The 24,008-nt window shown below is 43.2% G+C and overlaps 1 long non-coding RNA gene across 1 annotated transcript; it reads left to right on the top strand.

Moving 5' to 3' along the window:
• The first annotated feature begins 20,834 nt into the window (after positions 1-20,834).
• LOC308597915 lies at positions 20,835-23,717 on the top strand. Its single transcript, XR_014013282.1, has 3 exons — positions 20,835-20,917; positions 21,317-21,438; positions 23,470-23,717. It is a non-coding gene; the product is annotated as an uncharacterized lncRNA (long non-coding RNA).
• The last annotated feature ends 291 nt before the right edge of the window (positions 23,718-24,008 follow it).

Here is a 24,008-nt window from a genome sequence, read left to right as displayed (position 1 = left end):
CAGGAGAGGCAGAATCAGTAAATACAGAGAGGACCCGTGAGGCCGAAAGGACACCGGAACCAGAACCACGACTGAGCGAGCCGGTTGCGCCAGACCAAACAGCCCCATCACAGCCAGCATCCTTGGAACACGAGCCAGAACCTGGAGCCCGGACCAGGGAACACCACAGGCCGCAACGCACACGTAGGCCGCTGGCATACCTTGAGGACTATGAATGCGACCTCCCGGGCAGGACTGGAACTTAGAGGGGAGGGGTGTTATGTACTGAGTTGAATAGGACCCAAACTGAAGCAGTCTGATTGGTCCTAGAACAATAGGATCCAAATTGCAGCAGTCTGATTAGTCCTAGAACAATAGGATTCAGAATGCAGCAGTCTGATTGGTCCTAGAACAATGCAGCAGTATGATTGGTTGGCAGGAACCACCCAATCCTGCTCCAGATAGAAGTGAATCAACAACCTGATTGGCTTACAGTAGAATTCCGGAATTAGCCAATCATGTGCAGCCCATTGTGTAAATAGTGTATATAAAGCAGATACTGTGAGGGGACTTTCATTCATTCCTCCTCACCACTATGAGCTGAATAAAGAGCATGAAATCACTTTGCGACTCTGAGTATATTTCAAAAGCTTTATACTTTTTGCAGTTTAATGAATGTCTGATCTTTAAATGTACAGTGGTACCTCGGGTTACATACGCTTCAGGTTACATACGCTTCAGGTTACAGACTCTATTAACCCAGAAATAGTGCTTCAGGTTAAGCACTTTGCTTCAGGATGAGAACAGAAATCGCACTCCAGCGGCGCGGCAGCAGCAGGAGGCCCCATTAGCTAAAGTGGTGCTTCAGGTTAAGAACCGTTTCAGGTTAAGTACGGACCTCCGGAACGAATTAAGTTCTTAACCTGAGGTACCACTGTATTGTAATAGCTTGCTGGGGACTTATTTGGATCTTTATTTTTAAAAAATCCCTTAAATATTTAAAATAAAAGTTTCTAAATTTAAATATTTTTCAGTATTCGACACCTTTGGATTTTTGAGGGAGTGCCATGAACAACTCTTGCAAAATGGCTGCCACAAGGTGAGGCCTATGAGAAAATGGCTGCCATGGGGAAAGTGGCGTAACACAAGGTGCAAGATGTGGCCCAGCTATACAGTGGTAACAATAATGTCCTAACTAAAAGTGCGACTGACACATATGTTTAAAATATATTTTGTATATGTAGGCAAAATATAACACAAAGAGAAAGAAAGCATTATTCTGAATAAAAATTAATTTGGTGACAAGGTCTTTGTAGATTGCAGCAATAAAGGCTTAAAAATCCTCTAAGCTAATTTTCAAAAGACCTAGTAAGTCATCGTAATCTTACAAACAAATTTGATAACTTAGGATATTGTCTCCAAAGCACAGACAGCAGCAAATGGGTTTCTATTTATAAAGGTACTTAGTTACAGGGTCCTTCTGATCAAAGGATAAAGACAAAACAGTTGGCTAAGATAAATATAAGTTATTAGGCAAGGGAGAGAAAGCACACACAAAAGGACCACAGGTCAATGCACTATGATAATACATTATTTATTGTGCAATAAAGAAGGATATCTAGGTTACATCCAAAAATCGACTTACAAGATAGCTCTGTTCTCGCTGACCTTTTGCAGAACAGCAAGCGAGTAGGTATATAAATGTTTTGCAACATGCAGTTTGGTATAAAACCTTTCAAAATGCACATGGCTAAGTGTCAATATTTCCCAACTGTATTTTTATGTTCACTGGTGTCTGAGTGAGGAAAATAGGGGCATACTTATTATAATATCCCAATACGCATAGCAGGAACGTTTTGTCCAATCTACAGCTCAAACACATCTCAACAGCAGCACTGTGTGATGTTTGTGCTGGGGTTGGATATTTGGACCAGCATTTTTGCCACAGGGAGATATGGCGTTTGGGGAGCAAGAACTCTCTCTGACGATTACATGGAATATAAATCTGGGTTTTGTTTCTGCAAGTTTGGGTGGCAAGGGTTGGTTTCATCCCTTCTCCTTTTAAAAACTATTCATTTATTTACATACCACTTATATGCAAAGGAGAACTTGTCACCGAAATTTTTGTTTAAAGATGAACAAGGAAGAATCCTGGCAATTGAAATACAAACACAAGGAGAAAAAATTTTGATAGTAGGAATTTATGCACCAAATGAGGGGAAATCGGAATTCTACAAGAAGCTACATGAGACATTGCTGGACTATCTGGACTATTCTAACATCATTATGATGGGAGATATGAATGGGGTGGTCTCTACTCTTATGGATAAGTCACAAAATCAAAATTTAACCAAGGATGGCAGACTACCTAAAACTTTTTTTGAACTGACAGACAATATGGATTTGATTGATATTTGGAGGACAAGAAACCCCCTAGGTAAAGAAGGAACTTTCTTTTCTGAAGCTCACCTGTCATGGACAAGAATCGACCAAATTTGGACAACTAGAGGGCTGGCACCTAAGACTAGAAGAGTGGAAATCTGCCCAAAGACATGCTCCGACCATAACGCCCTGAAAATGGAATTGAGATTTACTCCAGCCGGTTCCTTCAGATGGAAAATGAATGACACCCTGCTAAGAGATCAAGAGATTGTAAAGAAGGCCCAAAAAACTTTAAAGGACTACTTTGAAATTAATTTGAACACCTCGGTGGATAAGAGAATAATCTGGGACGCAAGTAAAGTGTGATGGCCTGGGATTCCGATTCGGAGGATGAAACAGAGGAATCCCAGCCTGCACAGGAGTCCCCGCCTCCAGGGCCGGCTGAACTGGGGCAAGGCCTAGAGGCTGAAGAGCCTGCACCTGTGGCAGTGCAGCAGGAGCTGGCCCCAGGTGAAGTCCTCCTGGCCCCAGAGGGGCCTGATGACTCAGTGGCCACAGGTGAGCCTCCTCCAGGGCCTAGTAACCCTTCGGCCTCTCCTGATCTGCAGAGGCTTAGGGCAGAGAGGCGAAGGGAACTAGTTGCCCCCAGGAGGAGTGCTCGCCTTAAGGCCAGAGTAGGCGGGGCTCCTGGGGGTCGGGACCGCCCCTGACCTTAGAAGAGGATAAAAGCCCACTCATCCCGGCCCCAGGTTGCGGGAGCAACGTCGTTGTTGGCTTCGGACCTTCCTGTGATCCTGATCCTTGCTCGGCCTCCTGTTCCTGACTAACCGGTACTCCTGTTCCCTGCTCGGCTTCCTGTTCCTGACTATCCAGTACTCCTGTTCCCTGCTCGGCCTCCTGTTCCCGACCATCCGGTGTTCCTGTTACCTGCTCAGCCTTCTGTTCCAGCGTTCCTGTTCCCCGCCCGTCTCTCTGCATCGGACCTCACCCCGCTTCGTGTGGACTCTGCTACACTCACGGTACCTTACCCCCGGGACCAGCACATAAAGCTGTAATGAGAGGGTTTCTGATACAACAGAATACGATCAAGAAAAAACTCTGGAATGGAAAAAAGGATAAGATATTAGAGAAGATAAGAGATGGAGAGAAAAAATTGAGATTAAAACCAAAATCAAAAGAGATCCTAAGAGAAATTAAATTCCACCAGTCACAATATACGAAACTGATAAATCAAGAAGTGGAATGGAAAATTAAACAAATGAAACAAAGATCTTTTGAATCAGCGAATAAATGCGGGAAACTGCTAGCATGGCAGTTGAAAAAGAGACAAAAATTGAACTATGTTACCAATCTAGAAGTTGAAGGGAAAAACATCCAGAAACCAGATGAAATTAGAAAGTGTTTCCAGAAATACTTTAAAAAACTGTACACGCAAGGGCCCGAGGAAGTCTCTGAGATGGATCAATTTTTAAAAACTAATGGTCTACCAGAATTACCTCAGGAGAAGAGATCAATCTTGAATTACAGAATAATACAACAGGAAATTGAGGATGCCATTCGGAGCATGCAGTTGGGCAAATCCCCAGGCCCAGATGGACTTACCTCCAAGTACTATAAGATGTTAAAAGACTATTTGATACAACCACTAATGGAGGTTTGCAATAAGATGGAGGGAGGCAGGGCACCGGAAACGTGGAAAGAAGCTTTCATCACATTGATACCTAAAGTGGAAACTGAAAAGACCCAGCTTAAGAACTACCGTCGCATCTCACTCCTAAATGTGGATTACAAAATATTTGCAGACATTTTGGCAAATAGACTTAAAAAGGTATTAAATGAAGTAATTCATAAGGACCAGGCAGGCTTTCTCCCAGGCAGACATTTGTTTGACAATACCAGGAACATTATTGATATTCTGGAACTGTTGCAAACCAATATTAACACTAAAGCAGTGTTAATTTTCATTGATGCGGAGAAGGCCTTTGACAATATTTCTTGGAAGTTCATGAAGAAGAACTTGGAAGGGATGGGAGTGGGACGGGGGTTTGAAAATGGTTTAGAAGCAATTTATTCAGAACAAAAAGCTAAGTTGATAGTGAACAATGTGGTGACAGAAGAGTTCAAAATTGAAAAAGGAACACGGCAGGGGTGCCCTCTCTCCCCCCTATTATTTATCTCAGTCCTGGAGGTGCTCTTGAACATGATTAGGAAGGATCGGCAGGTAAAAGGAGTACGGGTCGGAGCGAAACAATATAAACTGAAAGCTTTTGCAGATGACTTGGTTTTAACACTACAGGAGCCAGAATCTAGTACAAAAAGAGTTTTAGAACTGATTCAGGAGTTTGGTCGGGTGGCGGGATTTAAGTTGAATAAACAAAAAACTAAAGTCTTGGGGAAAAACTTGACATCTTCAGAAACAGATGGGTTTCAGAGGGAAACAGAGTTAAATGTGGTTAAAAAAGTGAAATACCTGGGGGTCAACTTGTCTTCTAAAAATTTGAATTTATTTAAAGATAACTATGAAAAATGTTGGTCGGAAGTTAAAAAAGATCTAGAAATCTGGTCAAGATTGAAACTTTCCTTGTTGGGCCGAATCGCAGCTATAAAAATGAACGTATTGCCAAAGATGTTGTTTTTGTTTCAGACCTTACAGATCGTGGACAGAGTGGAATGTTTTGGAAAGTGGCAGAAGGATATTTCAAAGTTTGTTTGGCAGGGCAAAAAGCCCCGTATAAAGTTTAAAATACTAACTGATGCAAAAGAAAGAGGGGGTTTTGCCCTGCCAGACTTAAGGTTATATTATGAAGCTGCAGCCTTCTGCTGGATGAAAGATTGGTTTTTATTAGAAAACACCGATGTCCTAGATCTGGAAGGGTTCGACAATGCTTTTGGGTGGCATGCATATCTGTGGTACGACAAGGTTAAGGTTCACAAAATATTTAAAAACCATATTGTCAGAAAAGCAATATTTATGGTCTGGACAAAATATAAAGACTTACTAGAAAGTAAGACCCCGAGGTGGCTATCACCAGTGGAGGCTAAGGCCCGGAAAAAACCCAATATGGAGGCCGGCTGGCTGAAATATTGGGAAATAGTTGAAAAAATTGGAGATAATTGGAGGTTGCAGAGCTATGAAAAACTAAAGAATAAGGTGCAGGATTGGTTTCACTATGCTCAAATTCATGAGGTTTTTAAGGTGGATAAAAAAACAGGATTCCAGGTGGAAAAATCGAAACTAGAGACAGAACTGTTAGAACCAAAGACTAAGTTATTATCAAGAATGTATAACTTGCTGCTTAAATGGAATACCCAGGATGAGACAGTTAAATCAGCCATGATAAAATGGGCTCAAGACATTGGGTACAACATTATGTTTGAAGACTGGGAAAGGTTATGGACCACCGGTATGAAATTCACGGCATGTAATGCCCTGAAAGAAAATATTATGAAAATGATATACAGGTGGTACATGACCCCAGTCAAGCTTGCTAAGATATACCATTTGTCTGACAATAAATGCTGGAAGTGTAAGGAGGCTGAAGGGACATTCTTTCACCTTTGGTGGACTTGTCCAAAAGTGAAGGCCTTCTGGGAAATGATCTACAATGAGTTAAAAAAGGTGTTTAAGTACACCTTTCCTAAGAAACCGGAGGCCTTCCTCTTGGGCATTGTCGGCCAAAAGGTGTTAAAGAAGGATAGAACGTTTTTTATGTATGCAACTACAGCAGCAAGAATTCTTATCGCCAAATATTGGAAGACTCAAGATTTGCCCACACTGGAAGAGTGGCAAACGCAATTGATGGACTATATGGAATTGGCCGAGATGACTCCCAGAATCCGAGATTTGGGAGAAGAAACAATCGAGGAGGAATGGAAAAAATTTAAGGACTATTTGCAAAAGTTTTATAAGTTATATGAATTATAAAAATTCGCAGGATTTGGAAAGGTTAGCTCCAGCAACGAGAGTGTATGATATTTGAAACTAGGTAATACCAATGAAAGGATTAAATGTTTAAATGTTTAAAATGATATTATATTTGCTTTCAAAGTAAATGGATAATAAATAATTTAAACTTAAAATGCAATGATTGGAAAGTACAAAAGAAACACATGAAACAAGGTAATAATTTGCTGATAATTTTATTATTAAGAATGCACTGTGTGGGAGATGTGGGGAAGTTCGATAGAAGACTGAAATAAGGCTTGAAATGATCCATCTTTTTTCTTTTCTTTTCTTGATGTTTTTGTTTCTTTGTATATTTGACTGTTTATCTTTATCTGGAAAAAATGCAATAAAATTTTTTATAAAAAAAAATATATTTACATACCACTTATAAGCAGTTTAGAGGTGCAGAAGCCATTAAAAGCCATCATTAAAATATACAATAAAACAATCCCATTAAACACTTAAATATTAACACCCACACTTGAAAATATGCAATAAAACAATCCTGTTGAAATAACACCACAATTTAAACTGGAGACTCAGGCAGAGAGATCAAGGGAATGCCAGTATAAACAGAAGCATCATCTTTGAAAGCTGGTAAAATACCACCACACATTGCGCCCTCATATTTCAGCCGGGGGTGCATTCTATGATACTGGTGCCATCAAAGGAAAAACCCACCACCACATCAATAACCATTAAGCCATGGCAAGACGAAGCAGATTCCATTGGTTCAACTTAATGCGTTGACCAGGCAATGGAGACGAAGTCAGTATTCCAAGTAGAAAAGCTAAGTTGTCAGTCCCATGAGCATCCAGATTCCAATATAAGTATTGGTGGAGACAACTGCGTTTGTCACTGCAAGAGGCTTTCGCTATCTGTTTGAAGACTCAGCTACATTAGTCAAAAAAACGTTTTGAATGCGTTATAAGCATGCAACACCAGATGCATCTCTACAGAAGGCGCTGTAGAGCAGAAAAGATTTCTATGTGATTTCACATAGCGGTTTCCCCCCTTTTTGTTATAATGATTTAATTTCTGACTTTTTTGATAGCGTGTCCATCCATCCCGTCCCCCCAGTGTGTAGATCCACCCTGGGTCTTCTTACAGTACAGGGTGACCAGGAGCCTCTGTTGGATAAGAGGTTAGAAGGAAGCAAAGGTAATTGCTTCTACCAGGTATTTGTTTATGTAGTTCTGCTTATCTAGGTTTCCTCCATACACAAAAAGACACGAAGAATGCTCCCATGTCACTTCCAATCTCATGGGCGCTAAACCACCTTAGCTCACTATTAGAAGGAACATTGCATAATGGAGTGCAGAGGGCTGGGCGTGCAGGAAAATCAGGATGAACAGGATGCCGGAAGAGATGGGTCATTGGGCAAATCCATCAGGCTCCTCTTGCGGGTGAATTTTAGGTTCCCTTTCCGGAGGGCAATAGTAACGAGGTATGAATCAGGGAAGATTTATTGCATGTGCAATCCCAATGAAGAAGTCACTACAAAGGATTCAAACGCCATGCAAGCAGAGGTACATCAACATCAAACCCACCCTGTCGTTGCCTTAGTTCAACACAATCTTAAAGCATCGTTTCAACGACACGAACCAATAAGCAGTTTACACCTTTTGACGTGGCACTGTTCGTTCCCTTTGTTGCTACCCTATTTTACACTGTCAGCTATGCATAACTGCTCAATCTGCAATTCTCTTTGAAGCTCCTACAGCGTGATTTGTTGCATTCTCCATCTCCTGGTCTCCAAATGTTTTGATACCTGTAACATAGCTTGCTTACTCCCCTTTCAATCCAGTCAAATATGCCTTGTTTTCATTCCACCTAGCAGTTTCTCTTCATGACAAATTAACTATTTCAGTCCCTGCATCCCTCGCTCCTGATAGTCTGTTGGGTATCACCTTATGATGCTAATCTCACTCCTAACCTTTTAACCCCTCTTTCCTCTTCTACCCATCCACCCCCCCCCCCATCTATCTTAACCATATGCAGTGCCCGATTTACGTATAAGCTAAACAAGCTATAGCTTAGGGTCCCAAATCAATATCCTTACCTATTCCCCTGCTGTTATCTGGAATATAGGTGCAGCATTCGTTTCTCACCAGGGCGCGCACTCCTTTGGCCAAATGTAATCCAGCGCCAGGAAAACTAAGCATATGTTATACTGTTCACCATTGATTCCCTCCTCAAGCATTAATTGAAACATTTATTACCATTTATTCAGCCATTCTCATTGCCCTTGCTGCCTCATACCAAAGGAAGGCTGAACCAAAACGTACCTGACACATCATTACTAAAAGGGAGGCTTATTTTGACCTTAGATAAGGCAATTTCTCTCTTATTTCTTACTCTTTCTCCAAGATGGGGACGTACACAAAATGCAGGCATTAGTAACACCTTCCATTCCAATTCTTGAGCAACCAAAGGTATGCCTTCTGTTCACGGATAAAAGCAACTTCTTCCATAAGTGGGTAAACCGCATTTCAAAACCTTCCCTTCGCAGTTTTCACTGGGCCAATAGTCTTCCTTTCCATTCATGGTTACATTTTCTATTACAGCTCAAAGTATGATTGCTGTTACTTTGAACAATCATACATTCATGTCTCTTTCTTGTTGAAGCAGAAGGAATGGCAGACACATGCAGAGGTTTAGGAAGGACATTCACTTGCATAATATTTACAGTTCTTATCTGCGGCACCCACCCACATCGTAGCTTGGCCCTCCCAGTCCCAGCAATGGACATAATTTGTACGCCATTGGATAGGAGAACAGAACCAGCCAAAGAAATCTGGTCCTGAGTTGACCTGAAAATGCAAGCTTGTCTGGAAGCCCTGCTCGCAGCATATTGATGATCCAGATGACCTCCTACCTAATTGGTAGCAGCTGTAGCAGTGAGCTTATACGTGTTTCACACACTCTGATGTATCCACAGGCCCCAGGCGTTGTTAGACAGGTAGGAAATGGTTAATAACAGCCCCTTGTGTTCCTATGTGACGTAGCCTACCTGAGCCTATAAAGATTGTGTGTATCTTTATTTGGGTGTGGATGAGCCATCCCCTTGCTGTGGGGCAAGGAGGGAAATGTTGGACTTTTGTTGTAAGTCTGTACCCTTTTTTAATAAATCGTTAGACCTGATCACTTTGCTGGTTTGAGCATCTTTCTTTGGAATTCCTGTGTACCCGAACTCCCGTGAGGCCTTCTCTGGTTCTGGAGGGCGTTTCAGGTTCCCAGATGATCCCATAACTTTACTGCAAGGAAACATTCATGCAATTCCAACAGACACTTAGGTTGAGAGCTGACAGGTCTCTGTCTTAAAAAGCTCCTTTCAAAGGCCTGCCATCCAAATGTCCCGAGGCTCTGAAGAAATAAAATATTTTTTAAATCCAGCATGGTTATTATAGATAGGGTACAGAAAAGCCCGTCAGCACTTGACTTACAACAGTTTCAGGGCCACCTGCAGTTGTACCAAACCAGGTATAGATACAGCAAAGCAGAATTCAGAGAAGTGTGAATTTCAAAAGGTTAGCTGCATTTCAGTTTCTGTATTATTTCAGAAAGTGCAAATTGCATAGGTTCACATAGAAATGAGAACTGAACCCAAATTCTCCCCGTCCCTAATTATAAGCAGCTTCTCAAACTTCTAAAAGGCCAAAATAAAGGGCAAACAAGCATTTCAACAGAAAAGGGGGGAGGGGAGGGAATAAACTTTTGTCAACGAAGCATATAAAGTTCGTATTTTCACTGCAAGCAGTTCTTATTGACATAATGAAGAAAGCCAGTCATGTCCAGCCCATGGGCCTTTGCTGAGATGCCCTCCAAACTCCCAGTTCTGTATACAATATTCCTATACTGTGGCATCTGAATATAGACTGCATTTTTAATCAAGGCTTATATTGGCTTATATCTTGATCAGGTTCCTAAATTAAATGGGCTTAGATTTTCAAATGTTTCATGCCAGGCAGGAAGACTAGCTGTTTAAAGAACACAGGCAATGTCTTCCTCCTAGACAAGGGCCCCCTTGATTTATAGCAGAAAACAATTCTCAAAGTCGTAAAAGCTGGCATTACAGGCTGAAGAGCAAGGCTACACAGACCCTACATAATTAATAGTGGGTAAACAGTAAAATAATACCAATGTGCCTCCCAGTAAAATGAGCCAGATCTTCTTTCTAAGGTTAAAGACCAAATGGAGAAGCATTTAGCTGGCAGAAAGAGAGCATTTTTGGGAAGTCTCTTTTTAAAGCTGTTTCTTTCTTAAACTGAGAAAGTTAGAGGGCAATAAATGTTGGGAAGAGCTAATGGGAAAAGCAGCTGGCTGAAGGGGGGGCGTGTAAACTGAAGAGGCTTCTTTTAAAGCGGTTTTTTACTGTGTTCCTTTTTACTGAGTTCCTTTTCTACTTTACAAAGGCCTTATTCCTTTTAAAAGGCTACCTATGTTATGTATTAAATATATTTGCTTAAATGTAATTATGCAAAGGATTTAACAAATGCTAAATTCTTATTTCATATAATTGTAAGAGTTGTATTTATCCTGAAATTAAGTCAGCCACCAGTCTAGCCCCCCTGCCAGACAGGAAGACGCCATCCAAGCAGTCCTGATATATAGCTGTCAGGCATTTGTTTAGAAACCTTCAAATGAAGGAGATCTTTCAATGTTGATGTGAAACTCAAGATCCTTGACATATGTTTAAGATAAAAATTTAAGATTAACCATTTGTTTTAGAAGGCAATAGGGCAAGGAGGGCAAGAGGTGAGCTGGTAATTAAGATTCCTTGTTGAGACACATGTAAGATATATTACTACTTATTTGTCATTTATAGATGTAACAATATATAGCTCTTTGTGTTCCATATAAGGACAGGAGGATATGGGTGTATCTTTTAGGATTGGTTATAGCAATCAGCCAATAGGAAATCCAACCAGGCTGATTGGACAGAGGCAACCAAAGGAGGAGCAAAGGGGGCTGGATTAAGGGAATATAAGTGCTGGCCATAATGGCAGGAGGCCAGGCCAGAGCTTGGTAACCATATACCACTGTGCCTCTCATTTATTTGTCTGACAAATAAATTATTATTTTAATTTCTCTATTGCTGCGTTGAATATTTCATTCCAGCTAAGCGTTAACCACAAGCAGGGTGCTACATTTTATGGTGCTGCCGTGACTCGGATAAGTGGTCTGCTGGAACGCAGCCCCTTCGCCCTAATGGGCAGGGTACAAGAGAGAGGATCTCTAAACTGCTTACCCAGCGCGCACTGGTAAATTTTTCCAGGGGGAACGCAGAAGTCTCGTCTGTCTGATACCCTGCTCACTGGCGGCGACGGACCGGGGGGAAACGGAACCAACCAAGGGTAAGTGCACAAAGGGATTTTTGGCCCTCCAATTAATTGGGAGGAAGAGAAGTCTTGATCAAACTTCTGCGTCTCAGTAAGTGGGAACTGAGTACGCTAGGTGGTTGGGTACATCAGATGGTGATCTGGTGTAGGAAAAGGGAAGAATGGGAGGTAGTGTGTAGTGAAGTATCTAGCGCATTGTATGTGTGAGAAAGTACAGAGCAATCTGTAGCTGACCTGAGTGTGGAGTGGGCAGTACTTCGGTTCCTAGTAAGGCGACTTCACTAGGCAAGGAAACCCACGAAGCGTGTGTGTGAGTGACTGAGTGGATACTTCACAGGGCCATACAATGGGAGTTGGGGGTTCAAAGGGGGAAAATACACCTCTTGAATGTATGTTAAATAATTTTAAGAAAGCCTTCTCAGGGGCGTATGGAGTCAAAATGACGCCAGAGCGCCTGAGAACGTTATGTGAATTAGAGTGGCCGAAGCAAAATACTGAATGGCCATCTCAAGGAACCTTTGATATAAATTTAGTAAGCAAACTTTGGTCTAACATCGCCAAAGAAACTGGAGGGTGCCCAGAACAATTTTCATATATAGATTCCTGGCTGAGCACATTAAATAAAAATCCTCCATGGATAAGGGAATGCAAAGTCCAACGATGCAAATTATTGGCTGTAAAAGCCGAAGCTAGGAAAGGAATCTTGCCAAATAAACTCAAACCCATTTTTGAGGGACCAGAGGAAGAGCTGCTTCCACCTCCACCCTATGCTCCACATCGAAGGGAGCCTAATCCAAACACTCCACCAGTTGTAACCCCAAGGCAAGAAAGTGGAATGAATAATGGGGCTGGAGTCACAGAACTTGATTCCTTGATAGATTATGATAAATATCTTCAGGAGGCATTGGAGGCCTATAATAAAGCCCAAGCAGAAGTGATTATTCCATCTGTGAGTCCCAGTAGAACTCCATCTACAGTCTCTTTTAGTGGAACAACTGATTGCCTACCCCAAACCCCTGTACATCCAAGTCCTAGAGAATTATTACAGAAGCTACAGGGAGACCTTAATCGGTCAGCAAGCAATACAGCCAGGCGTATAAGGCTGCTAAAAGAACGCCTTGGGACAAATACCATCCCCTATGATTTGAGGCCCCTAGAGCAAAGCGAAGAGAAAGATCACGTAGTAGCCCCTCTCAGAAGAGTATTTGATGCACTTGAGGAGCCTGTGCTGGTTAACGGGCAACTCGGACCACGGCCACCTCGAACTTCGACCCTCCAGTACATTCCATTCACAACTACGGATCTGATGAATTGGAAAACACACACCCCATCTTTCGCAGAAAAACCTCAGGCTATGATGGACTTGGTGACTTCAATAATAAATACTCATAGTCCTACTTGGACAGATTGCCGCCAGCTCCTGAATACTCTGTTCACCACTGAGGAAAGGAGAGACATAATTGAAAAGGCACAGATATATTTGCGTGAGCAGGCCAGAGTGGGAAATATTTTTAATATTGACCGTCATCTCCAAGACAACTTTCCCTTGGAAGATCCTAATTGGGATCCAAACAATGCAATTCACCTGGCCAGACTTACCACTTACCGCCAGACGCTTGTGCAAGGTATCCGCAGGGCATGCCAGAAGCCCACTAATATGTCTAAAGTCTCAGAAGTAGAACAGAAACCAAATGAGAGTCCAGGAGACTTTTTAGAGAGGCTGCAAGAAGCCTATCGTATATGGACTCCTTTTGACCCTGAAGCCCCTGAAAACAGCAGAATGATTACTGCTACATTTGTGGCCCAGTGCGCTTCTGACATTCGTAAGAAAATTCAGAAATCAGAAGGATGGGAAGGGATGCTGATGAGCCAAATTATGGCCATTGCACGCCGAGTTTATCGGAATAGGGATGAGGCTGAGAAACAAGAGAAGAAGAAGTGGCAGAAGGAAAAGATGGTAATGCTAGCCACAGCAGTGAAGCAAGACTACCGCCCCTTAAATGGAGGAAGAGGGCGGGGAAGGAATCCACCACTGGGAAGGAATCAATGTGCGAATTGCAAGAAGGAGGGTCATTGGAAGCGGGAGTGTCCTGAACCCCTGAGGTTGGAAGAAGTACGCCCAGGCCCAGGCCCAGGCCCAGGCCCAGGCTCCGGCCCAAGAAACCAGGGACGGGGACGGGGAATGATCCGAGATGGAAGATATCAGAGACCTGGACAAGGACGGAGTAGGGACAATGTCATTGGACTGGCAGAGGAGGATTTTACCCAAGACTAGGAACGACCGGACTCCATAAAGTTAGGCTTCCAGGAGCCCACGGTCACGATTCAATTAGGAAGCCATTTAATAGACTTTATGATTGATACTGGGGCTGAATACTCAGTACTCCCAGAACTATTGCAGAAAAAGGCATCCAAAAGTGTAGTCATTAAAAGTGCCACTGGTCAGTCAGCTAAGAGGTCTTTCCTCCAACCTTTGGAATGCCAGATTGGGGGACATCGTTTAACCCATCAGTTTTTGTATATACCTGAGTGTCCAATACCTCTCTTAGGTAGAGATATGCTGTCCAAATTGCAGGCCCAAATCACCTTCACTCCTCGAGGTCCAGAAATGAAACTGCCATCAAAGGCAGCAGGAATAATTTCCCTCTCAGTACCTAAGGAACAATCATGGCGCCTAATGTCAGCCCTGCAAGTCCAACCCACATTGGATACAGAGTTAAACAAGCTCCTCCGAACTCTACAGGTGCCACCAGGAGTATGGGCCGAAAATAGCCCACCAGGAATGGCCAAGAATATAGCTCCAATTGTAGTAACCTTAAAACCTATGGCTACCCCTGTATCTGTAAAGCAATATCCTTTACCCCGGCGAGCAGCAGAGGGCATCCAGAAACATTTGGACCGCCTATTAAAATATGGTCTGCTTAAGCCCTGCCAATCAGAATGGAACACACCCCTTTTGCCTGTTCGAAAACCTGGGACAGATGAATACAGGCCAGTGCAGGACTTGAGGCTCGTAAACCAGGCTATCGAGACCTTGCACCCAAATGTACCAAACCCATACACCCTGCTGAGTTTGATCCCACCAGAAGCAACATTTTTTACTGTATTGGACTTGAAAGATGCATTCTTATGTTGCCGGCTGGCACCACAGAGCCAACCTATATTTGCCTTCCAGTGGGAAGACCCTTTAACAGGAACAAAAGGCCAGCTAACCTGGACGAGATTGCCCCAGGGATTCAAAAATTCCCCAACTTTATTTGGCACTGCCTTGGCGAAGGATCTAACAAGTTACCCCTCAATACCTGGAGAAAAGGTGGTTCTGCAATATGTAGATGACCTTATACTAGCGGCAAAGGATTTTGATACCTGTAAAGAAGGTACAGAGGAACTGCTCCACTTGCTCTGGCAAGCTGGCTACCGAGTTTCCCAGAAAAAGGCACAGTTATGTTTAGAAAAGGTCAAATATTTGGGCTTTGACATCTCACACCAACAACGAGCATTGAGACCAGAGAGGAAAGAAGCTATTTGCCTTATCAAGGAACCTACCACAAGGAAACAACTCAGAGGATTCCTGGGAACAGCAGGGTTTTGTAGACTATGGATACCTGATTTCAGCAGTCTGGCCAAGCCCTTACATGAAAGCACTCGAGGTGCAGAAAAGGACCCATTCGTATGGGGACCTGAGCAGCAACAAGCCTTTTTAGTTATTAAACAACGACTTATGGAGGCCCCAGCCCTTGGACTGCCTAATTCGGAAAAACCCTTTCAGCTGTATGTACATGAACAGAATGGGATTGCAGCGGCAGTCCTGACCCAGAGATTAGGAAGTTGGAACCGTCCAGTAGCTTATTTGTCAAAACAATTGGACTCAGTAGCAAAAGGATGGCCTCCATGCCTAAGGGCAGTAGCGGCCACTGCAAGCCTTGTCAAAGAAGCTGATAAATTTACCTTCGGCCAGACGATGTATGTGAATGTACCTCATGCTGTTCTGACACTCATGGAATATAAGGGTAGTTATTGGCTAACGAACCCAAGGATGGCTAGGTACCAAGGCCTATTGTGTGAAAATCCCAGGATTCATCTACGAGTAGTGAATATGCTCAATCCAGCGACTTTGCTGCCCCTACCAGAGGTAGATGATGAAGAATCACATGATTGTCTCCAAGTAATGGATGAAGTTTATTCCAGTAGACCCGATCTGAAAGATGAACCATTGAAAAATCCAGATGTTGTATATTATACTGATGGTAGCAGTTACCTGCATGAAGGTGCCAGACGAGCAGGATATGCTGTGGTCACCAATGAGGAAGTTGTGGAAGCTGAAGCTTTGCCTGCTGGCACCTCAGCACAAAAAGCTGAACTTATAGGTTTAACTAGAGCTCTGCAATTGGCAGCCGGATGTAAGGCAAACATCTATACTGATTCTAAATATGCCTTCTTAACCCTGCATGCACATGGTGCTCTATGGAAAGAAAGAGGTCTAATAGGAGCCCACGGGAAGGCCTTGAAATATGGACCTGAAGTAGAAATCCTGTTGGAAGCAGTATGGGCTCCAGAACAGATTGCTGTAATGCACTGCAAAGGTCATGGACGAGGAAGGGATCCAATAACCAGAGGAAATCATGCTGCTGACAAAGCAGCCCGAGAGGCAGCCCAAAAGCCTGTGGGAGGATTTATAGCAGCCCTCATACCAGAGGTAGTTCCAGAAGAAGTTAAACCTCACTATACCCCAGAAGAGAGGAAGTGGGCTGAACAGGAAGGAGCAGTTGTGAAGGACGGTTGGATGATCCTGCCAGACAATAGGATTTATGTACCTCATCATCTAGCAGGCACAATTGTAAGAAATTATCATGAATCTACTCACCTTGGCGGTACTGCAACCAGAGAGAGTCTCAGTCGGAAGTTGTATATTATTAACCTATCACAATTAGCAACTTGCATTTCACAGAAATGTGTTCTTTGTGCTAAAAACAATCCCAGGCAGGGACCGGTACAACCTCCTGGAATCCAACATGTGGGATATGTCCCCATGGAAAGCCTAATTGTGGACTTCACAGAGCTGGTCCCTTCTAAGGGATTCAAGTATCTCCTTGTGTTTGTAGATACTCTTACCGGATGGGTTGAAGCTTTTCCCACCCGAACTGAAAAGGCACGAGAGGTAACTAAGAGACTCCTCACTGAATTGATCCCGAGGTTTGGGTTACCTAGATGCATTGGAAGTGATAATGGGCCAGCGTTCATTGATCAAGTAGTACAAGAAGTATGTCGAGTCCTACAAGTGAAATGGAGACTGCATGCAGCCTATAGGCCTCAGAGTTCAGGGAAAACTGAAAGAATGAATCGGACTCTGAAAACCCAATTGGCAAAATTAACCCAGGAAACGGGATTGGGATGGGTAGATGTGTTACCCATAACACTGTTTCGTGTTCGGTGTGCACCCACAAAAAGACTTAAGTTGTCACCTTTTGAGCTCCTGTATGGGAGACCGCCCTCCTTTGTTCAGGATATTTCAGCTGATCTCAAACAGATAGGAGACCATGTGACACAGGGACAAGTGCAATCTCTCTCCCGTGTTTTTGTTTCTCTTAACAGGTGGGCCCTCGAGCGCACGCCGTGCAGCATTGCCGAGCCGATTCATCAGTTCCAGGCTGGCGATAGCGTATGGGTGAAAGAGTGGAAACGTGATCCACTTGCACCTAAGTGGCGTGGACCTTACACCGTCTTGCTCTCTACTCCAACAGCGGTGAAGGTAGCTGAGGTGACCCCCTGGATTCATCACTCCCGTTTGAAGAAGTCCGAAGGCAGTTGGACGTGCAAAGGTGACCCCTCTAATCCTCTTAAACTGACTCTCTCCAAAAACCCCTGTATCTAGCCCTACCGGGAACGGGCTAGGTCACGGGCAACATTAGACGACCGGCCTGCTGCAGCCACAACCTGGAAGCTGGCTGACCTGCGCACGCCTGAAGCTTGAGGAGCATCTGAACCAGCGATTGTGAAAGGAAAGATTCTCTTATACAATTAATTGAATGCCCCCCCCCTTGTGGAACAATTAACAGAGATATTACTCATTGGGGATCCTCGGGATATATGTTTTGGTCTTGGTGGTTCCCCATTTCTGTCACTGGGGGAATTATATTGGGACTAATATTTATTTGCTATCACAATAAGGTAATCTTTTGTGGAAGGAATGCATATGCTAGACATCAACATGATTTTATTATTAATCCTGATCCCTTGGGAAGGGGAAGGGTCCTTGAATCTGACCAAATTTGCTAAATATGGATTCCGCCATGACCACAATATGTGGGTAGGTTTAGCTGAAATGGTAGCCAATGTTGCAAATAGGACCAATTGCCTTGTTTGCTCTCTTGGGCCAGATGATTCAGAGGGAGGTATGCCCTTATTACCGATACCATTAGATGCCATTGGTATGGTAAGCGAAATGCCACACCAAACAGAAATACAGAATTTCCCCGGGTGGAACTCAACTAAACCATTACGAGTTATACCTGTACAAGGGGAATTCTGTGTACATAAATCATCAGATGCAGCTGATTCTACCATGATAGGCTCTTCTCATTGTCACTATACTTGGGATTATATTAAGAATAGTCATACCTGGGCACACGGTACTACCTATCGAACTCGGAATACCTTGCCCTGTGCACCTCCTTTTATTCATGCATGGAAAGTGGTATGGAACATAACTGTGACAGAAAAAGGCAATCTAACATACTGCACTGTGAACTCTCTACCTCTTTTGATATTTCGCCTTCTGTACTCCACGTACCAAAAACCTCAGACCCGATGGTTGTGGTGGATATGTGGAGAATGGGCATACAAGAAACTCCCCTCCAAATGGAGTGGGACTTGTTTCCTGGGATGGGTATTATGCCCACTAATTTGGCCAAGCGTACACGAAGAAACGCTGATATTTCTCATATAGCAGGAGGAAGTACCCAAAGTTGGAGCGATACTGATGATTGGCCACCAGAGCGCATTATAGCCTATTATGATCCCGCCTCCTGGAATCCTGGTGAGCTCATACAAGGGGCACGGGATCCTATTTATAATCTAAACAGAATAATTCGATTGCAAGCAGTAGTGGAACTTGTAACCAATGCAACGGCCCAGAGTTTGAGACTTATTGCACAACAGTTGGATGAAAGTAGAGCCGCCATTTTGCAGCTGAAAATGGGAATGGATTATGTACTTGCCAAGCAGGGAGGCCTATGTGGAGTCTTGAACTTGACAGGGAATGCCTGTTGCTTTAACATTTCAGATAATGGTGAGGCAATCCGTGTGTTGGCCACAAAGATGGAGAATATAGCACATGTCCCAGTACAAACATGGGAAGGATGGGATATGGGATGGCTCACCAATTGGTTACCTAATGTCACAGGACTCAAAGGGATACTATTGTCTTGCTTGTTTTTCTTGACAGTAGTGGTAATGGTTTTATGTATGATGCCATGTATCATTTCATGTTTTAGAAGTACAATTAGCAAGATGATTTCGAATGAAACTCTACCTCATATCATGGCCCTATACAGAGCTTTACCTCAGGAATATGATGAAGGTCAAGCTATCAAGGACACTTGGGATGAAGGTCCTTGAGCTTGAAAGGGGGGAATGTGGCATCTGAATATAGACTGCATTTTTAATCAAGGCTTATATTGGCTTATATCTTGATCAGGTTCCTAAATTAAATGGGCTTAGATTTTCAAATGTTTCATGCCAGGCAGGAAGACTAGCTGTTTAAAGAACACAGGCAATGTCTTCCTCCTAGACAAGGGCCCCCTTGATTTATAGCAGAAAACAATTCTCAAAGTCGTAAAAGCTGGCATTACAGGCTGAAGAGCAAGGCTACACAGACCCTACATAATTAATAGTGGGTAAACAGTAAAATAATACCAATGTGCCTCCCAGTAAAATGAGCCAGATCTTCTTTCTAAGGTTAAAGACCAAATGGAGAAGCATTTAGCTGGCAGAAAGAGAGCATTTTTGGGAAGTCTCTTTTTAAAGCTGTTTCTTTCTTAAACTGAGAAAGTTAGAGGGCAATAAATGTTGGGAAGAGCTAATGGGAAAAGCAGCTGGCTGAAGGGGGGGCGTGTAAACTGAAGAGGCTTCTTTTAAAGCGGTTTTTTACTGTGTTCCTTTTTACTGAGTTCCTTTTCTACTTTACAAAGGCCTTATTCCTTTTAAAAGGCTACCTATGTTATGTATTAAATATATTTGCTTAAATGTAATTATGCAAAGGATTTAACAAATGCTAAATTCTTATTTCATATAATTGTAAGAGTTGTATTTATCCTGAAATTAAGTCAGCCACCAGTCTAGCCCCCCTGCCAGACAGGAAGACGCCATCCAAGCAGTCCTGATATATAGCTGTCAGGCATTTGTTTAGAAACCTTCAAATGAAGGAGATCTTTCAATGTTGATGTGAAACTCAAGATCCTTGACATATGTTTAAGATAAAAATTTAAGATTAACCATTTGTTTTAGAAGGCAATAGGGCAAGGAGGGCAAGAGGTGAGCTGGTAATTAAGATTCCTTGTTGAGACACATGTAAGATATATTACTACTTATTTGTCATTTATAGATGTAACAATATATAGCTCTTTGTGTTCCATATAAGGACAGGAGGATATGGGTGTATCTTTTAGGATTGGTTATAGCAATCAGCCAATAGGAAATCCAACCAGGCTGATTGGACAGAGGCAACCAAAGGAGGAGCAAAGGGGGCTGGATTAAGGGAATATAAGTGCTGGCCATAATGGCAGGAGGCCAGGCCAGAGCTTGGTAACCATATACCACTGTGCCTCTCATTTATTTGTCTGACAAATAAATTATTATTTTAATTTCTCTATTGCTGCGTTGAATATTTCATTCCAGCTAAGCGTTAACCACAAGCAGGGTGCTACAATACGACTGGCAATTGAGCAACATTGGTTTGTCACCTGCTGCATCTGAGGACAGCAGGGCAGATGGCATGACATAAACTGCTTTGTTCTCCAATACTTTGTCATTGTAACCCCCCCCCAATCCCACCAGCCTCTGTTGCTTGACACAGCCACCTCACTCTGCTTAATGGGTAAGGCTGGCCCATTAGTTTGAAATGTTATAATCATTTCCTTATCTCTATAGGCAGGAATTCTTTAAAACGCTGTCTCTTTGCTGTTGTGGTTGGGGACGTGAAAGCAGAAAAATTCTTCCAGGTGATCATAATTGTTCTCCTGGCATGCCGCAAACAACTCTGCTTATCTAAGTAAGCACAGGAGCTTTAGAATAATCATCCTAGGTAACTCTTCTGGGCCTGGGATGCTGCCAAGGCTTGGAAGGTGTCTCTCCTTCCCCTGGGAAAGAGTTTTCTCCCATCAGTTGAAAAATATGGATCCCCCCCCCTTTAAAAATAATAATAATATTCTATTGAATTTTCTGTCTCTGTGACCTTTCTGGTATCCTATCTGTTTTCATTTTGGATCATTGTGTGCCGTAGAGATTTGAAAGCTATCTGCATCTTAAGAAATAAAAATAAAACGAAGATGAGTTGCAAATTAAATGCAAGCAAATCCTCAGGGCTCAAAGAGTTGCTTTCGTGGTTGAATGTGATACTTCGCCTCCAACATGTTTTGGAAACTTTTCTCTTTCTTCTCCTGCCTTTCAGTGGATTCCTGTAATATTGGGAATTTTACATGAAGGAGTTGAATGTCTGAAATAACATTCCAGGTGTTAGGGCAGCAGTGCTGGGATCGCCGTAAGGAGTTCTGTTCTGAACATGAAGAAATAGTAAGAGAATCTGATAAAATTACTTTTAGCAATGTAGAAAATTAGAATTCAAGTAATGGGACTTTATTTGTGATTGTAATGGTGCCCATTTCCGCGGAAAGCATCAACCTCACCCATGTGGTTTCATCACTTGCATGCAAGGGCTGGGGGAATCCCCAGAACAAATTTGGGAGGGTACCTGCAGGGCAGAGGCACCAATTGACACCCATGAACAGGGAGCAGGAAAATACTTAAATAGACCAGAAGCAATTGTACTTCATCCAGCAGAGCTTTTACTGGTGCTGAAGGCAAAAGAGCACAAATGGTCACAAATCCAATACATTCAGGATTTGCACTGTCCATAAGAAATCCAGTTGCAGCACTTACCATAAAACTTAAAAAACGTATAATAAGTCTAAAACAGGCTTCCTCAACCTCGGCTCTCCAGATGTTTTGAGACTACAATCCCCATCATCCCTGACCACTGGTCCTGCTAGATAAGGATCATGGGAGTTGTAGGCCAAAAACATCTGGAGGGCTGAGGTTGAGGAAGCCTGGTCTAAAACTTGACACTACAGCATGCAGAAACAGAACACCAGAACAAAGGAGACAGAAAAGAGAAAGCAAGTGAGACCTCCTGGTCTTACTATTATAGTCAGCACAACCTTGGCAGAAAGATAACAGAACCAGTTTAAACCAGCTGTAGTCAGCTTCCCAGAGAAATAACCCAAACAGAAACCTTCTTTCACACAGAGAACCTTCTTGTATTAAACAGAATAGGAAGGATCTCTACACATCAGATCCATACTTTCTGTACTAAGAAATGAGAACTGACACCAACTTCTCGAAAACATTGCAGGGGCCCAAGACAATGTCCTGACATCATGTGCGTGAGCCAGGGGATGGAGCCAAGCATGGTGGCAGCATGGCTACAACAACTTGTGGCCCTCATCCACCCCACCCCCCTGCAGCAACAGGGAAAGGGGGGGAGCTGCCCCCACTGTGCCTCCAGATTCTACTCCAGAGAGCCAGTGTGGTGTAGTGGTTAAGAGCGTTGGATTCGTAATCTGGTGAACCGGGTTCGCTTCCTCGCTTCTCCACATGCAGCTGCTGGGTGACCATGGGCTAGTCACACTTCTTTGAAGTCTCTCAGCCTCACTCACCTCACAGAGTGTTTGTTGTGGGGGAGGAAGGGAAAGAACGTTAGCCGCTTTGAGACACCTTAGGGTAGTGATAATGCGGGATATCAAATCCAAACTCCTCCTCCTCCTCCTCTTCTTCTTCTTCTTCTTCTGGCTGGTTCAAGTCCCCTCCTGGTGACGTTCTGCACTCCACAGAAGGGGCAAGGGAGAGATCTTCTATATCTGGTTCCTCCTCTCTGACTTTTAGAGTTACAAAGGGACGCCCTCCCTGCTTCATCCCTGGGTGCCCACCTTCCAGTCCCTCATCTGCTCCTCCTGTTTGCATTTCAGGCTGTCAAATCATGCCAGATCCTGACAAAGCTGAGGGGGCCATGGTAGAATAGGAGATATGGGTCCCAGCAGAAGGGACCTGGGCCTCTGGCCTCCTGGGCCTTCCCCTAAATATACTTATAAAATCAACTACCTGAAAGCTTTTCTCCTTTGAGTTTACGCTTTAATTATGGGGGAAATGTCCAAGGCTGTGTTATGAAAAGACTCATGGCATAATCACATTTACTCAGACATAAATCCCACTGAATTTAATGGTAGGTAAGTACAGTGGTACCTCGGGTTAAGAACTTAATTCGTTCTGGAGGTCCATTCTTAACCTGAACTGTTCTTAACCTGAGGTACCACTTTACCTAATGGAGCCTCCCGCTGCTGCCATGAGATTTCTGTTCTCATCCTGAAGCAAAGTTCTTAACCCGAGGTACTATTTCTTGGTTAGGGGAGTCTGGAACCTGAAGTGTCTGTAACCTGAAGCGTCTGTAACCTGAGGTACCACTGTATAAGATTACAGCCATAGTTTGCTTATCTTTGTCTCTAAAAACACCCCTGCTGCTATCTTTCCCTTTTCTGGTTACGTTCTCAGGAGAAGCCAACATGTTGCCCTCCGAATGTTGTTGAATCAAAGCTCCGATCATCTCTAACCATTGGCCATGCTGTCTGGAGATGGCAAGATCTGGGAGTTAACAATATCTGGGAGATATTTCCCCCCACCCTTCCTCTTTCAGCATCTTGCTGGAAAAGGACAGGAGCGGCAGTTGAACAATTTTGGAGCCCAGCCCGCAGTGTAACATAACCGCTGTGGTATATATAATAAACAAGATTCAAATAGCACTTTTTGCTTAGTGTGAAATTAATAAGGCCTCCTCTTGGGAATCGCTGCATGTATAGCGTGGCTATTTCTTTTATTACTGCTATAGTACGGGGGAAAAAATGCTATGCCAGAGTATCCTCTGTATAACACTGTATAACAGTGCTGAGCTGAATCCTGTTCTCCTATTTCCGAAAATATTCATTCCTTTGAGAAAGAGGCTTCCATTTGGCTTTGTCATTCTCGGCGAGCTTTTGAATTTCTTTCAACTTTTGATGGGGACAGGGTTGAGCTTATTTTAACATTGCAAGGTG

This window comes from Podarcis bocagei (assembly GCF_964188305.1).
Source record: "Podarcis bocagei genome assembly, chromosome: 11".
In the NCBI taxonomy this organism is placed as follows: domain Eukaryota; kingdom Metazoa; phylum Chordata; class Lepidosauria; order Squamata; family Lacertidae; genus Podarcis; species Podarcis bocagei.
Note: the sequence above shows the minus strand (reverse complement) of the source record. Positions and strands in the feature narration are given on the sequence as shown.